Source organism: Rattus norvegicus, chromosome 7 (assembly GCF_036323735.1).
Source record: "Rattus norvegicus strain BN/NHsdMcwi chromosome 7, GRCr8, whole genome shotgun sequence".
NCBI classification, from domain to species: domain Eukaryota; kingdom Metazoa; phylum Chordata; class Mammalia; order Rodentia; family Muridae; genus Rattus; species Rattus norvegicus.
Genome location: NC_086025.1, coordinates 113474984 through 113491942, shown reverse-complemented (window position 1 = coordinate 113491942; position 16959 = coordinate 113474984). Strand labels below are relative to the sequence as shown.

At 50.0% G+C, this 16959-nt stretch overlaps 1 non-coding gene across 1 annotated transcript; it reads left to right on the top strand.

Annotated features, from left to right (window-relative positions):
• The first annotated feature begins 16660 nt into the window (after positions 1–16660).
• Positions 16661–16724, top strand: LOC120093929 (U7 small nuclear RNA). Its single transcript, XR_005487641.1, has one exon. It is a non-coding gene; the product is annotated as a U7 small nuclear RNA (small nuclear RNA).
• Positions 16725–16959: the final 235 nt, after the last annotated feature.

The window sequence follows — 16959 nt, the reverse complement described above, 5'->3', positions numbered from 1 at the left end:
TGACCACAGCTTGAGTGTTCTGTACTCTCCTATGGAAGCCATGATTTACCCATCCTACACTTTATTGAACGTCTACATTCCAGGCCTGCAATGAATGCTGGGATATAGACCGACAGAAAGAAACCTTGTCCACACGGGGTCGCTTCCCACGGCAAGGACACCCTGTGTTGGGGAGACGTGAGGCGAAAAGCACTTAATAGGACGATATAGCCAGTGGGTACTGGAGAGGGCAGAGCTTGCATCATGGGGGAGGTGGGACCAGAGGGTCTCCCAGAGAAGGCGCCTTGTCTAGAAAATGAATGGTGAGGGTTAGGAAGGAGACACAGTGTCCGGACCAGTCCCAAAGAAGGCACACATGAAGGCAGAGACCTGAGGGTGGGAAGGTTCCGCTGGGCAGGATTCAACGGTTAGGTTTTTTTTAATTTTTTTTTAATTTTACGTGTTATTGGTAATTTTCCTGCGTGTATGTCTGTGCCTCCAGTGCATGGTGGTGCCAGTGAAGGCCAGAAGAGGGCGCTAGTTCCCCTAGAACTGGAGTTGCAGATGCCTGGGAACCAAGAAGAAGGCAGTGGGTGTTAACTGTTGAGCCATCTTTCCAGCTTCTCTTCTACTTATTATTATTGTTGTTGTTATTATTATTATTATTATTATTATTATTATTATTATTATTATTATTATTATTATTATTATTATATTTTTATTTACTATGTATAGTGTTTTGCCTATATGTATACATGTACACCAGAAGAGGGCACCAGATCTCATTACAGGTGGTTATGAGTATATGGTTGCTGGGGATTGAACTCATGATCTCTGGGAGAGCAGCCAGTGCTCTTAACCTCTGAGCCATCTCTCCAGCCCACCAGCCTCTCTTTTAAGTTTAGAAAGACTTATGGGATATTGATGGAGGATGGACTGAAGAAGGTTGAGAGGGGAACAGGGTGCAGATTACAAAGAATGAAGGATGGGCCCAAGGGACAGAGGTGGCTACTCTGTAGGTCTCTAGAGAGAGAGCCCTGCTCTTAGCTTTGATGTGGCATAGCGTGCTGGCTAAATGTCTGATCCATGGTGGGAGGGAGGCAGTGTTGCAGCATTTGCCGCTTGCTGTGGGGTAAACATAGCACTCTCGCTCAGTGTGCTTTCCCACACCTGTAAACCCAGCACACAGGGGCTGGGGATTTAGCTCAGTGGTAGAGCGCTTACCTAGGAAGCACAAGGCCCTGGGTTCGGTCCCCAGCTCCGAAAAAAAAGAACAAAAAAAAAAAAAAAAAAAAAAAAACCCAGCACACAGGAAGTGGATGCAAGAAGAGCAGGAGTTCAAGGCCAGTTCTGGATTACATGAGACCCAGTGACACAGTTGTTGGGGGGAATCTAAAATAGGCCAAACATCATGGTGGCATACACTTTTAATTCCAGCACTTGGGCGGCAGAGGCAGGAGGATCTCTGAGGCTTCTCTGGTCTACACAGCAAACAGAACCAGCTAAGGCTACATAATGAGACCTTGTCTTAAAAAGAAAAAGCAGGGGTTGGGGATTTAGCTCAGTGGTAGAGCGCTTGCCTAGCAAGCGCGAGGCCCTGGGTTCGGTCCCCAACTCCGAAAAAAAGAAAAGAAAAGAAAAGAAAAAGCCTAAACTTAGCTAGGTGGGGAGATGTGCACCTTTATAGCAAGTTTCAGGCCAACCAGGGCTACACCAGAGAAACCCTGTCTTGAAAAAGCAATTCCATCAATCAAACAAACAAAAACCAACCTGAAGTTTGGTTTGAAAAGTGTATTGTGATAACGCTCGCCAGTGACAGAACATCTGGAGAGGTGAGTGAGGGTCTGAAGTGATTTTATTTTATTTTGTTTTATGAAAGATTTTTGTTCTTGTTTTTGGTATTTTATGTGTTTGGGTGTATTGTTGTTGGTCTACCACATGCATGCAGTGGCCAAGGAGGCCAGAGGGGGGCGGCCGACCCTCAGGAACTGGAGTTACAGCCGAGTGTTTGCTACCATTTGAGTGCTTGAGTTAAACCTGGGTCCTCCAGAGAGCTGTTAGTGCGTGTAACGGCTGAGCCATCTCTCCAGTCCCTGGACTGCATTTTAAAGCCGGAGAGGCACTTCCAGGCTCCACCAGAGTTCCATGAGTATGAGGAGAAAGTAGAGGGCCATAGTCCCAGAGTGCTGGCCTGGAAAGCAGACCTTGCGGGGAGACTGGCTTCTAACCTGGGCCTGCCTCTGATTTGCTGTGCAACCCAGAATACCTTTCCCACCCAATGGCCTCTGGTTCTCAAGTCACGTGACCCGCTCAGCCCCCCGACTAGGGCTGGTGATGTGGCTTGCTTGTTTTCTTTTCTTTTTTTACTACTGATGTGTTTGTAGACACCCAGTTGGCTTTGCCTCAACTTGCTCAGTCCTCCAGCTGTGCTAATGATGTCACCACTGGGGAGACAGTGACTTCAGGTGGGGTTTACCCTGCTTCAGGCTCCTCTGGCTCAGCGCCAGGAACACTTCTTCCTGGGAGCCTTCAGGGGCTAGTCTCTTTTCTGGCTACCTCTCAGTAGGTTGTATGGGTGTGGGGTTCGTGTTCTGGGGACAAACAGATCTTCCCAAGCAGTCCTGGAGCGCCCAGAGGTCAGGGTAAGGCAGGACTTCTCCAGGGCAGACATGGACCCTGTACTCACACCTGGCCGGCTGTGTGACCTTGTACAAGTCACTCTCATTCTCGGGTCTATCCAAAGAGAGGGCTCTGGGCTCCTCCCGGTGAGAGGAGGCAGGAAGCCTGAACCAGAGCATGTGGCTACGGAAGCTCGAAGCAATGAGAAATGATTCCATCAATGTCGTGGATAACCCTGGAATGACTGGACTTTGATGGTTCCAAATGTTACCCATGCTCAGATGGGGCACGGTTGTTGTCTCTAAGCTAGTCCTGGGCCCATCTGCCTCCCACCACCTCTCTGAAGCTGCTGTTGGCACAATTAACTGTGGCTTCCTCTTCTTCTTTCCTTTTCCTTCTTTGCTTCCCCCTGTTTCTCTCTCTCCTTCCTTCCTATCTTTTTCCTTCCCTACCTCTCCCCATTCTGTTTCTCTGTTTCTCTCTCTGTTCCCTCTCCCCCTTTTTTCCGGACAGGGTTTCTCTGTATATCTCTGGCTGTCCTGAAACTTGCTCTGTAGACCAAGATGGCCTTAAATTCGCAGAGCTCGGGGGTGGGGATTTAGCTCAGTGGTAGAGCGCTTGCCTAGCAAGTGCAAGGCCCTGGGTTCGGTCCCCAGCTCCGAAAAAAAAAAAAAAAATCGCAGAGCTCTACCTGCCTCCGTTTCCCAAGTGCTGTAACCAAAGGCGGGCACCACTACTGTAGCTTCCTAATGGCTGGCACTGCTCTCTGCTGGCTGCTTAAGTTAAACCACACCAGTCTGTAGAGTACAGAACATGACACCCCACCCAGTGCAGGGAGCCATTGGGGATGGAGCAGCATGTATATCCTGGTGGCCTCTCACTTGGGCCCCCGTTTCTGTGAAGGTCAACAGAAGTCTGGGCTTCTGGTGAGAGAACAGAAGTGGATACCCATGGGGCAGGGGTGGCTACCATTCATCCTAGTGCTATCTCTCAAGGGAAGAAGCTACAGGGACCAGTTTTTCAGGCAGGTGGAGTTAAAAACCACATCATCTTGGTCTTGATTCTTCATGTCCCTCCGTACATCACCCTGCAAGAAATTAAAAATCCCAGCTGCACACGCTTCCTATTCTAGGGTGAGCAGGAACCAGGGCATCAACCTGACACAAGTAGAAGTGGACAGGACTGAGCACAGGATGCCCATGATGGGGACAGGAGCACTGGGTGCTGGGGGACACCAGTGCTGGGATGGGGGCTTGGTGCTAGAAAGAGATGGGTGTTGGGAGAGGTGCTGGGCGGGAGTACGCGGTGCTGGAGGGACACCCGTGCTGGGGTGGTGCTGGGTGCTCCGTGCTTCTGGGAGCTGCGTCTGCACTAGGTGCTGCGAAGAACTGCTTGTGGGGAGGTTCCGGGCAGCGGCTGAGTGCAGAGTTGCTCTTCTCCAAGGCAGTCTGATCTGATACTAAAACTACTTAAAGGAAGCGAGAAGGGTTATGGCTCTCTGCTGGAAGACAAGAGTAAATAAGCACAGACTCTGGGAACACGGGCAGAAGGAGTGGCTAGGTCAGGATGAGCCCTAATTAGCCAAGAAAGCCAAGTGAGCCTAGGAGGGGAGGGGGCTTGATGGCTTTGGTACTGAGGGCCTTTGCCAACTAGGGAGCACTTATCCTCTGACACCATCCCGCAGTCCCTAACAGCAGGTCAATACTGTGTCTTCCCAGTGTCACAGATCCTAAGTGGAGCTGTACTGCAGCCTGGCTGGACTTGGCGTCTGTTTCATGGGTGGATAATTAGGCAAGCCTGCCGTGGCCAGCTTGACAAAGCCTGCCCCTCCTTCCAGCTAGGCTTCCTTGGATCCACTTTCTCCTCTGACTGCTCTGAGAGCCTTCAGCCCCTACCCTGAGCCGTTCCCCACAGGGGAGGTGGAAAGAGCGTGGGCTGGGGATTCACGATGTTGACCTGGGCTAGAACTCAGCTGCTTCCTTTCTGGGTGGCCTTGGCAAGGGCTCCCCTTCCTGAGTCACTCTCCTGGTCTGTAAAACAGAGGTATGCACACGTGGGCCGGGCCGCAGGGTCGCCAGTGGCCATGAGGCAAGAGGTACAGGGGAGCCAGGCCTGAGCTGACAAATGATTGTACCCAGCCTGGTGGGAGGTGGGAGAAGGACTGAACTGGGGGCCTAGGGTTTCTGGCACTGTATGTTGCCTGCTGCAGGCCGCTTTCCTTCTCTGACCTCTGCTTGGATCCCAGATAAATGGCATCGCTGTCCTTTGGGGGTCAGAAACCAAAAGATGGATGTTTGGACTTGTGGGGCTCCACCTGGGAATGGGAGGATGTGGGGAGGTGTTGGAGGCCGGAGGCAGCGGCAGCTCAAAGTGTCTGGGGCAGACAATGGGCACTGTGTGCGGGGCACGGGTGGGGCACTAGGGGGGCAGAGTGACACTCTGGCAGGAATGTGCCAGGCCTGTCTGGGAATGTCAGCACATGACTCCCCCTTGCTGGCTCTCCTGTGGCAGGCTCCCTCCTCTGGCAGCCCAGGCACACAGAACACTGTGGGTCAGAGATCAGAGTTTGAAGCAGGGGAAGGGAAGTTGAGGGTGGAGAGGGCGTGGCAGGCCTTCAAGGTCCCCCCCCCTCAAACCTAAGCCATCTCTTTGGGTCCAGGAGGAATAATGGGGAGGGACATCGGATTTGATGCGTCCCTGCCTGGGCGGGGCGCTTCAGTGAAGTTCAGCCACCTCTAGGACTCAGTTTGCCCACCTGGTCAAACAATCTCTGATCACTGGGTCCTCCAGGAGTCGAAGCACCTCCTCAGTTGATCTCCCACCTCCCTATGGACGGGTAATTTTGCCCGCCATGATCACCAATTGTTCCAGGTTTCACTCAAGGATTGAGAACAGGTTGCCTGAAGACATTTTCCTCCTATTTCCAGAGGTCTGCTTCCAGCTCCTTTCCCACAGGCCCCACAGGGTTCCCACTGGCAACTAGGTGGGCAGAGGGGGTCTGTCTGCTTACCCCCTCTTTGCTCCCTTGCCTGCCACACTGCAGTACTCTCTGTTGGCTGTCCTCCCTTCTCTGGCTTTGGTCCCCTCAGCCCCTGCCTAAGCTGTCTTCCCCCAGAACCTTGGTGTTTTTTGTAACTGGATTTGAGGTTTGTGCTTTCCGGCTCCTCCTCAACCACCATGCTTGACTGTTTTCATGCTTACCACATAAAGAAAGGAAACTGAGGCCCAGGGACGTGATGGGGTCCCAGGTCCCACAGCTGGAGATGTTAGGATGTGAGCCCTTGTCTTTGGTATTCCTGTGCCTGGACCTTGATCTGATTGTCACAGTCAGAATAAGCTTAGACAGCTCAGGTAGACTTCCTAGCAGGTGACACGAATGACCAGCCCTTGCCAGGCCCAAGTGCTCACGGTCAGGACCTTCATCTGTCATTTAAGACATTTTCTTTAGGGGATGGAGAAATGGCTCAGTGGTTAAGAGGACTGGCTGCTCTTTTAAAGGTCATGAGGTCAGGCTCACAACTATCTGTAATGGGATCTGATGCCCTCTTCTGGTGTGTCTGAAGACAGCTACTGTGTACTTATATATAATAAATAAATCTTTAAAAAACAACAACAAACAAACAAAACCCTTTAAGACATTTTCTTTGTTCCTCTCTGCAGGGCAGCAGGGATAAAGGAGTTGGGCAGTCTGAGCCTGTTTGCCTAAAGCGACTTTTTAGGGTCAGGGAGTTCAGCCAGGGCGTGGAGCCTCCGGGACAGTCCCCATCTACATGAGTGTCTCTCTTACTGTCAGGGGAGCAGACGCTAGCCTTTCAGGGATTCCCCAGCCAGTCCAGAGATTGTCTCATAAGCCCCCAAGGTGGCCCGGGGCTACTGGATGACTTCATGGGTCTTTCCCACACCTGACTCACTGTGGCTCACAGATGAACCCTGTGCCACCTCTGGAGGAATGGGACTTGTCCAGACTGCCAGGAGGTATGTGTGTGTGTGTGTGTGTGTGTGTGTGTGTGTGTGTGTGTGTGTGTGAGAGAGAGAGAGAGAGAGAGAGAGAGAGAGAGAGAGAGAGAGAGAGAGAGCTCTGCCTGCTGGGCAAGTTTGGGCTCTACTGAATAAAGAACAGGGGAGACAGAAGGACACTGGAGGTGCTCCTAGGGAATTCCTGTCCCTCTCTGGGCCTCAGGTCATCTGTGGTGCCCCCCCCCCCACATACACACACCTCCTAGACACTCCAACTAGGACTGTGGCTGCATCCAAGTCAAGGAAAGAGGACAACCCTGTCTATCTCCTCCTGGCCCCACCCCCTGACAAATATGGATTGGCCTAGGTGAGGAAGTTAACTCAGTTTTTCAACCTGGAGAAAAGGCCATTTTGTCTTCTCTAAAGCTTGGAACTGAACTTGACTGCTAATCTCAAAAGGGAGTGGGTTGCCAGATACTAAGTATCAGTTCTGGACAACTCCTTGGCAGATACTGTCTTCAGTCGTCCTCTCTAATTCTCAAAGCCTTGGGGCTAGAGAGAGGGTTTAGCACTTAAGAACTCTAGCTGGTTTTCCAGAGGGCCCCTGTTGGATTCACAGTACCTAACAAACATCCCTAACTTCCGTTCCAGGGAACCGATGCCCTCTTCTGGCCTTCAAGGGTGTTGCACCCATGTGGTGAAGAGAAATACACACAGGCAACACACACACACACACACACACACACACACACACACACACACACACACACACACACACGCACACACTTGGTGGGCAGTAATGGTGCATGCTTTAAACCCCAGCACTTGGGAAGCAGAGGCAGGCAGATCTCTGAGTCTGAGGCCACCCTGGCTTACAGAATGAATTCTAGAATATCCAGGGCTACACAGAGAAATTCTGTCTCAAAACAAAAACAAAACCCCCAAACAATATAAATAAATAACAAACAGTTTTAAATATAATAACTCTTTTTTTTTGGTTCTTTTTTTCGGAGCTGGGGACTAACTCTTTTTTAAAAAAGATTTATTCATTTATTATACACTGTAGATGTCTTCAGATACACATCTCATTCCAGATGGTTGTGAGCCACCTTGTGGTTGCTGGGATTTGAACTCAGGACCCCTGGAAGAGCAGTCAGTGCTCTTAACCACTGAGCCATCTCTCTAGCCCATAATAACTCTTTAAACAAATAAATCCTCAAAGCTTCCCATGTCTTCATTTTGTAAATGAGAAACTGAGGTTCAAAGGGGAGGAGAGAGTCAGTGAAGGTCACGCAGCCCTCATATGGTGAGGTCTGACCCAAGGCCGGAGTTCTTGTTCTCAGTAGTATTTTCTGCACTGGTTTAGACCTCTCGGTTCCCTCTAGCGTCCACCCCATCCCCACCTCCCACCCTGTTCCTTAGAGAGCAGCAGGGGCTTGGGGAGAGGCAAGAGGGGTAAGAGAGGCAGAGCCAGTCTCTCTCACTGCCCCCTCCTGTGCCATGGTGTCCAGGAGTAACTGCCACACCCCCCTCTGTGTCCCAGTCAACACACTGGTTAAGCCTTCCAGCCCACTGCTCTGCCTTTGTAAATCTTTAAACAGCTTGATGATTAATTAGTTACTCTGAACCAGGGGTCACTTGAGAGCACCTGCTGCCTGAGGCCTAGGGTACCCTCTCCCCTGTACCCAAGACCTCAACAAGTCCCCAACCACAAGGTGAGTAAGAGATACACAGACATGTCCTGCCTTATGTATACAGATATATACAGACATGATATATACAGACAGATATATACAGACACGACCCATACTGGCCCGGCCAGTGTTCTGGGCCCTGAGCAATAGCAGTCAGGTCTGCTGTAATCATTCCTCGTAGCTCGGCTGGAAAAGGTACTTTCCAGAAAGCCAGACAACCAACCCTGGTACCCACAGGTAGAAAGAGAAAACTGATTTCCATAGGGTCATCCTCCCATCTCCTTCTGGCAGCCATTGGAGATCCCCCGACCCCAATCTGTCTTTCTTACTCTCTCTCCTCTGTCTCTCTATCTGTCTCTCTCTCACATACACACACACACAGTAAATAAATAAAAAGTCAAGATGTATTTTTTTTTTAAAAATTCAAATGTCAAATGAGAGTTAGCAAGATTCTGTATGTTATGAAGTATAATTTGGTGCGTGGGCACCGGGGGTGGGTGGTTGTACCTGGCCGGCTCCTGCCAAGTGCCCCTGAGAAATCACACCATGTAACAAATCTGGTATAAAAGAGGTTTACTTGGGGGAAGGGAGGGAAGTAAGGGTCTGGATAAGGGGTAGAGTCAGACAGAGCCATGAGGGCAGAGAAGGGGGGCAGAGAACATAAAGAAGGACAGAAGGGGGTAGAAAGAGACGGGCAGGGGCTGGGGATTTAGCTCAGTGGTAGAGCGCTTACCTAGGAAGCGCAAGGCCCTGGGTTCGGTCCCCAGCTCCAAAAAAAAAAAAAAAAAAAGAACCAGAAAGAGACGGGCCAGGAGCACGTGAAACACAGGGAGAGAAAAAGACGCAGTGACTTGGGATGGTGAACAGTGCTTTTCTTTTTCTTTCTTTCTTTCTTTCTTTCTTTCTTTCTTTCTTTCTTTCTTTTTTTTTTAAAGATTTATTTATTTTATGTATGTGAGTTCACTGTCACTATCTTCAGACACACCAGAAGAGGGCGTCAGATCTCATTACAGATGGTTGTGAGCCACCATGTGGTTGCTGGGAATTGAACTCAGGTCCTCAGGAAGAGCAGTTGGTGCTCTTACCCGCTGAGCCATCTCTCCAGCCTGAGCAGTGCTTTTCTTTTCTTTTCTTTTTTTTTTTTCCGGAGCTGGGGACCGAACCCAGGGCCTTGCGCTTGCTAGGCAAGTGCTCTACCACTGAGCTAAATCCCCAACCCCGAACAGTGCTTTTATATGCGGCCTCCATTTGGAGGCAGATAATGGCAGCCAGTGATAACGTCAACCATTGCTAAGTCCCTGGTCCCTGGAAAGAGCCTGGTGGAATTGCCTGTAAATCAACACTGTGCAGGACTGTGATCCCAGAATTTGGAAGGTGGAGGCAGGAGATCAGGAGTTCGAGGTCACCTTCTGCTTCATAAGGAGTTTGAATGAGGCCTCGTTCAACCAAGCAACCAACCAGAATCCCTACCACCAAGCTGAGCACAGCCGCAGCACTCGGGAGGCAAAAGCAGGCAGGTTTCTGTAAGGCCCAGGCTAGCCAGAAGTACAGAGTGAACACTCTCTCAAACACAACCAAATGAAACAAACAAACAGCCACCCAAGCCTCAAACTGGCAACCACACCCTCCCTCCAAAAAGATCAAAAATTCAAATGAGGATTGCATGCCTTTAATCTTAGCAGCTTGGTAGGCTGAGGCAGGAAGATTACTGGGAATTTAAGGCCAATCTGGGCTACAGAGTGAGACCCTGTCTTGAAACCAAGACAGACAGAAAGAGAAAGAAAGAAAGAAAGAAAGAAAGAAAGAAAGAAAGAAAGACAGAAAGACAGGAAGACAGGAAGAGAGAAAGAAAAAAGAAAGGAAGGAAGGAAGGAAAAAAGACAAAAAGACAGACAGGAAGAGAGAAAGAAAAAAGAAAGGAAGGAAGACAGAAAGACAGGCAGGCAGGCAGGCAGGCAGGCAGGCAGAAAATGTAAATGAGGGGACATAGGTCTGGGGAGAGTACTTGCTTCTTGTGTGTAAGGCCACCAGTGTGAGCTCCCGCAGAGCAAAAGAATAAAGACCCTGTAGGCTTTAACTCCATGCACACCAAAAGTACCTCTCTAGCCTGTGTAGTGAGCTGACTAGGGTCCCCAGGTTCCTGCCTGCCTGTGCCTCAGAACGTGACCTTATTAGGAGGAGGGTTGCTCACTAATTAGAGGGAGGATCTCAAAATGAGGTCATCCTGGAACGGGAGGGGCAGAAATCCAGGTAGAGTCCTTTGGAGAGGAAGGAGTGGGCTCCATGAAAACCAACCAAAGGGGAGGAACCCACTCGGAAAGAGGCCAAGACTAGAGGCGGGTGGCATCAGGAGCAGGAGGAGGCTAACTTTTTCCTGAAGTCCTTGGGCGCAGACTTGGTACGGGCTGGTTTGGGACTTCCGGTGATGGCTGATGTTCGAGCTTCAGTTTGTGGTTACAGGGGAAACCATGTGCACACCCCATCGCCCAGCCCTTCCCTACCGGCTGTGCTCCTCTGCTTGCCGACACCGCTGCTGAGTATACACACAGGCTTGGTTTTGTTTTGGTGTATGTGAGAGTGTGTGTGCACATGTGTGCTTATACTTGTGGGTGTCGGAAGCCAACCTCCACTGGAATTCTCCATGCGGGAACTTGCAGTAATCCTTTTATGCCCACCTCCCAAGAGCTAGGGTCACAAGCATGCACAACCACATCTGGCTTAGCCATGGTCTCTGCCCATTTGGGCTACATGAATGAAAACAGAGGATGTGGAAAAGGAGCCGTGGAACCTTGGAGTCTTTCTTGGGAGCTCTAACAAGGGCCAATAGGGTACCCTACCCAGTCTGGTTCTTGCTCCATACCCTCGGGGCTGCCTTCTAGCTGAGGTAGCAAGCCAGTGGGGCCTCTGTAGCCACACACAATAGTCCCTCTGTGCCTGACAAGAAAGAAAATGGGAATGGAGAGGGTAGGGGTGAGGGCGAAGGAAATACCGCCGCTGCCTGTACCACAATAGAGTTTTGGCCTCGGCGGAGGTCTGGTGTCCAGAATTGGGCATGAGGCTCTGGGCTAGACATTAGTTGACTGTTTTGGGGTCACCTCCACTCTCACTGTGCTGATCTCGAATAATCGCTCCCCCAAATATTTAATCCTGATGCCGGTAGATGAGGGTCACATGGCCTTCCGTGGAGGAGTCTGAGATCTCTTAGGTGGGTACACAGTGTGGCACAATGATAGTGGAGGGGTTTCTGGGCCCAAGAAACTGCAACTTTTGGGGTCAAAGAGGTGGCTAGTGTGCAGCACTACTGGTCTTTCGGAGAACCTGAAATCAGCTTCCAGCACCCAGGTCGGGATGGCTCACAACTACCTCTAACTCTAGCTCTAGAGGACCTGACACCTTCTTCTGGCCTCTGAGGGTACCCAAACTCATGTTCACAACACACACACACACACACACACACACACACACACACACACACACACAAATCTTTAAAAAAAAAAAAGGAGGGGGGGGCTGGAGAAATGGCTCAGCAGTTAAGAGCACCAACTACTCTTCCAGAGGTCCTGAGTTCAATTCCCAGCAACCACATGGTGGCTCACAACCATCTATGGAATCTGGTGTGTCTGAAGCTGTCTACGGTGTACTTGTATACATAAATTAAATGAATAAATCTTTAAAAAAAAAACCAAGAAAACCAAATAAACTGTAACTTCTACTTCCCAGCTCTTGAGAAGCCAGATGCCATGCTCTGATGCCCATCAACTCCCAGGACGAGACCCATATGGGAAGCAGTAGAGGCCAAGCTGTGAGTCCTGCAGAGTGATGGGTTATCCAGACTGTCCAGGGCCCTAGCTGATGCCACATGGGGAGGAGAGGGGTCTGCTGAGCCTAGCCCAGCATGCGGATTTGGGAGCTAGATGAATGCTTGCTTTAAAAATAAAAATGGGAGGTTGGGGATTTAGCTCAGTGGTAGAGCGCTTGCCTAGGAAGCGCAAGGCCCTGGGTTCGGTCCCCAGCTCCGAAAAAAAGAACCAAAAAAATAAAAATAAAAATAAAAATGGGACTGGGGAGATGGCTCAGGGGTTAAGAGCACTGACTGCTCTTCCAGAGGTCCTGAGTTCAATTTCCAGCAACCACATGGTGGCTCACAACCATCTGTAATGAATGGGATCTCGGGATGCCCTCTTCTGGTGTATGTGAACACAGTGACAGTGAACTCATATAAATAAAAATAAATAAATCTTAAAGATAAAAATGAAAAAAAAAAAACCCAAACAAACGAAAACTCCTGTATGTGTGAGTGTGCAAGTGTGTGTGCGTGCAAGTGTGTGAGTGTGTATACACAAACGTGTGTACAGGAATGACAACCACCGGTGTCATTCCTTATTTTCTACCTTGTTAGAGACAGGTCTGTTTGTTTTCATAGCTGGCCTAAGGGCTTCTGGGAAACTCTTCTGTCTCTCCCTCTTCTGTCTCCACAGGACGACTGGAATTCCAGCAGGCACTGCCACAGCAGGCTTTTTGTAAGTCCTAGGAGTCCACACTCAGGTGCTTATACTTGTATGACAAACATTTTAATCACTGAGCCATCCTCCCAGTGCCTGCTCTTGTTTCCAGACTAACGTTTCAGGCCTACATGCTCCATAGCAACAGATAAATGTAATTCTTCCGGCCGGGCGTGGCAGTGCACGCCTTTGATCCCAGCACTCAGGAGGCGGCGTCAGGTGGGTCTCTGTGAGTTTGAGGCCAGCCTGGTCTCCTAGTGAGTACTATCCATGTAGCCAGAGCTACCCATAGAGAGACTCGGTCTCAAAAACAGAAATTCCACAGCCAATAATGTCACCTTTGATGCCTGTGAGCTGGTGGGAAACATGGGCTTCGTGGGAACACTTACCAGTGGGTGCCGAGACCCTCTCCTGGCTCCAGCTTCTGGGTCAGCAGGTGACAACTGTAATACTGCTCAGCTCGTGAGTGTGGCAGAGGGAGAGGAAGTGATTGACAAGGGGCCTGGTGACATGGGAGTTTATTATTATCATGGTCTTTTGCTTTTTATATTATTATTATTGTTATTACTGTTAGTATTATTATTATTGTTGTTATTACTGTTGTTGTTGTCTGGATTTTGTTTTTGTTTTGTTTTGTTTTAGACTCTCTCAGCTGCCGGGATTATAGCCATGCCCAGATTTACACGGTGCTGAGTGCTGAGCCCAGGGCATGCTGGGAAGGTACCCGACCACATCCCCAACCCCATCATTTTCATAAGCAGTAGATAATTCCTTTTCTCCAGGCAAGTCTTCGCTGCTCACCTCTTCTTCCAAGAAGCCTTCTCTGGCCACCCCAAGCTATGTGGCACCTCTGGCCTCCTGCAACAAGGGTCATTGCTTATCTATGGCCACCACACTGACCCCATGTTGAGGGTACCCTTTGTGAAGCCAGCAAAGGGCTAAAGTCTCAAAGCTGGGACGGTAGACATGGACACACAGTGGGGGCTCTGAAAATGTGATTTTTTTTTTAAATATAGCTGTGACCGCAGCCCAGGCTGCCTCCCTCAGATTGTGCTGGACTGCCTCCCTCAGACTGTGCGGGTTTCTTTGTATATCACGGTGCCTGCTGGGGTTATGTCAATACAAGCATTTGCACACATGGATGTGGTTTTGACATCTGCAGGAAAGGATATAGGTATGATTACACACCGTCATTAACTGCCACGTCCATGCACATGCTCGTGGGCATGGGTGTGTCCCTACAGGATGCCCTGACACTGGGGCATGCCTCTGTGTGCCCAGAGCAAGGCTGTGGCAGAGAAAGTGCAGCAGCTGCTACATCCAGGTTCTGCCATTTCTCATTTGGAAACTAAAAATAGCCAGTGCCCAACCCTACCCCAGGAGGCAGGGACCAACAGGCAAGCCTCATAGGACACCCCAGACTGGCTGTTGCTTTTGTCCCTTCTTAGGCTGCCATGCTCCCTAGCCTTCCCTGCCTTGGGCTCCCATGACCTCATGCAAGCCTTGCTCAACCAGGGCTACTGAAGGAGGAAGGGCCAAGACCCCGCCCATGTCCAGGCAGCTGGACACAAGCAAGGCCTGATAAGGTCAAGCAGGGATTGGGGTCCACCCCCGCCTCCAGCCAGGGCCAGGCAGGCGGACATGAGTCAGCAGAGGGGGCATCAACAGCCCAGGCCTGGTCACAAGCTGGTGGCAGAGGGCTTGGAGGCCAGAAATGAGTGTGGAGGACTCACCTGGTCTCTGACCTCACTTTCCAGCTTTCTGGGATGGAAGGCTCTCCTTCCACCCCAGAAGCCCCTTGAAGAGCCCCTCCTCCCCTGCTGGCTTCCGGAAGCTCTGGTCATGCCCTTGTCCTTGGAAAAGTTGATGGCCTCTTGCAGAAGAGCTTCTGGCTTGGCTTAGGAAGTGCCCGTCCCTGAGTGCTGTCCCTGCCCTCCCTAGGCGGGAGGTCAGCCTTGCCTTCTGGTCTGGAAACATCTCAGAGTCCCCTTCTCTGGGAAGTCAAGTCCTTTTCTCACACATCCAGACCTGAGCTTTGTAAGACCCTGAAGCGTCTTTTGAAACTCTACTCACGCGATGATCCCTGGAAGGGTCCAGTCACAGGCCAGGAGGGGTCATTGTTGTCCTCCTTTACAAGGAACAAAACCACAGCCCTGTAGGACACATGCTGGCTCGAGACTCGCCAAGCTTCATCTGAGCCCAAGCACGCTCCAACATCCACTGTGGCCGTTCTGTTCTTTCCTGTGACTTCTGTCTTTAGTATTGACGACCCAGGTCAAGAGCCCTGAACTTAGGAAGATGAACAGCTAGGGCTAGGTCAGCCTGAGCTACCTAGTGAGACTCTGTCTCAAAACAAAACAAAACAAAACAAAACAAATAAAACAAAAACAAACAAACAGGTACTGCTCTTGCAGAGAACCTGAGTTCAGTTCCAGGACATAAGTGAATGGCTCAATTGCTCACAACTCGAGCTCCAGGAGATCTGACGCCCCCTTCTGGCCTCTGAGGGCACCTGCACTCATGAGTATATACCCACTTTGGACCTCATATATACATATAATTTAAAAAATTCTTTTTTTTTTTTAAAGACAGGGTCTCATTAAGTTGCCCTGGCTGTCTCGGAACCCACTTTGTAGACCATACTGGCCTTGAATTCACAGAGATCCCCTTGCTTCTGCCCCCAGAGTGTTGGGATTGAAGGCATATGCCACCACACCTGGGCTAAAAAAATAAAGTTCCTTAAAAAGACAAAACAAGGGGTTGGGGATTTGGCTCAGTGGTAGAGTGTTTGCCTAGCAAGCTCAAGGCCCTGGGTTCGGTCCCCAGCTCCGAAAAAGAGAATAGAAAAAAAAAAAAAAAGACAAAACAATAAATAAACTCATTACTAAGTGACTGAGCCCCAGTTTCCTTGTTTGGAAAGCTGAGCCAGTAGGAAGCGTTCTCTTGGAGTGGGGAGATCTCCAAGAGCGAAGATTCAGTCTGTGAAAAAGAAAGCAGCAGAGGCGGGGTGGATGCCTACATCAAGGCGTTGTTGATCAATTTATTTACATTTTTAATTGACGAATTAATTTTTTTAGATGTAGTCTCAGGGCTGGGAAGATGGCCAAGTGCCCACAGAAATGCCATGTCTGCTTGTAATTCCAGTGCCGGGAAGGCAGAGACAAGGATACCCACATCCCCACTAGTGAGCTGGCTAGCCAGACTCGACAAATCAATGATTTCTGTGATCGATTGAGAGACACTGCTTCACAGAGGGACAGAGCAATGGAGGGAGAGTCCCGACCATCTCACCAGTGCACATGTGTGGCCATGAGTGCCCACACACCTATACACATGGAGGGGGGGGGGAGGGAGTGCGCCAAGGCTGCCTTGAACTTGCTGTGTTGCTGTGTTGGCAAAGATTTCAACTACTTGGGCTGGAGAGATGGCTCAGCAGCTAAGAGCACTGACTGTTCTTTCAGAGGACCTGGGTTCAATTCCCAGCACCCAGATGGCAGCTTGCACCGTCTGTAACTCCAATTCCAGGGCTTCTGACACCCTCACACAAACATACATGCAGGCAAAATTTAAAAGATAAAAAAAAAATTAAAAAAGATTTGAACTGCAGCTCTTCTTCCTGCCTCTACCACCCAAGCGCTGGGGTGACAGGGTTGAGGCTTGTACCATCATATCTAGGTTTCTCTCTGTGTTAGTATTTTCTTCTTCTTCTTCTTCTTCTTCTTCTTCTTCTTCTTCTTCTTCTTCTTCTTCTTCTTCTTCTTCTTCTTCTTCTTCTTCTTCTTCTTCTTCTCTTCCTCCTCCTCCTCCTCCTCCCCCCCTCCCCCCCTCCTTCTTGGTTTGCTTTATTTGGAGACACTGTGTATCCCTGGCTGCTATGTAGACCAGATTTGTCTTAAGATCACAGAGAAAAGGTGTTACAGCTCTTTTAGAATTTGTCTAGCAGGTTTTCTGACTTTGGTTGGGAAACACCCCCCCCCAAAAAAAAAAAGATTACAGAGAAAGCTGCCTGTCTCTGCTTCCCAGGTGCTGGAATTTAAGGTTCGAAGTGTTCGGAGACTAGAGTTGAGGGAGGCAAACACCATCTAAGCCTCCTGGGAGGGAGAGAGCAGTCATCCAGAGAGCTACGATGTGTCCACAGGGGAGATGTCCTGTCTTGTCTCTGTCCCTGTGATCAACACCGTGAACGAACACCGAGAGCGAAAGCAACT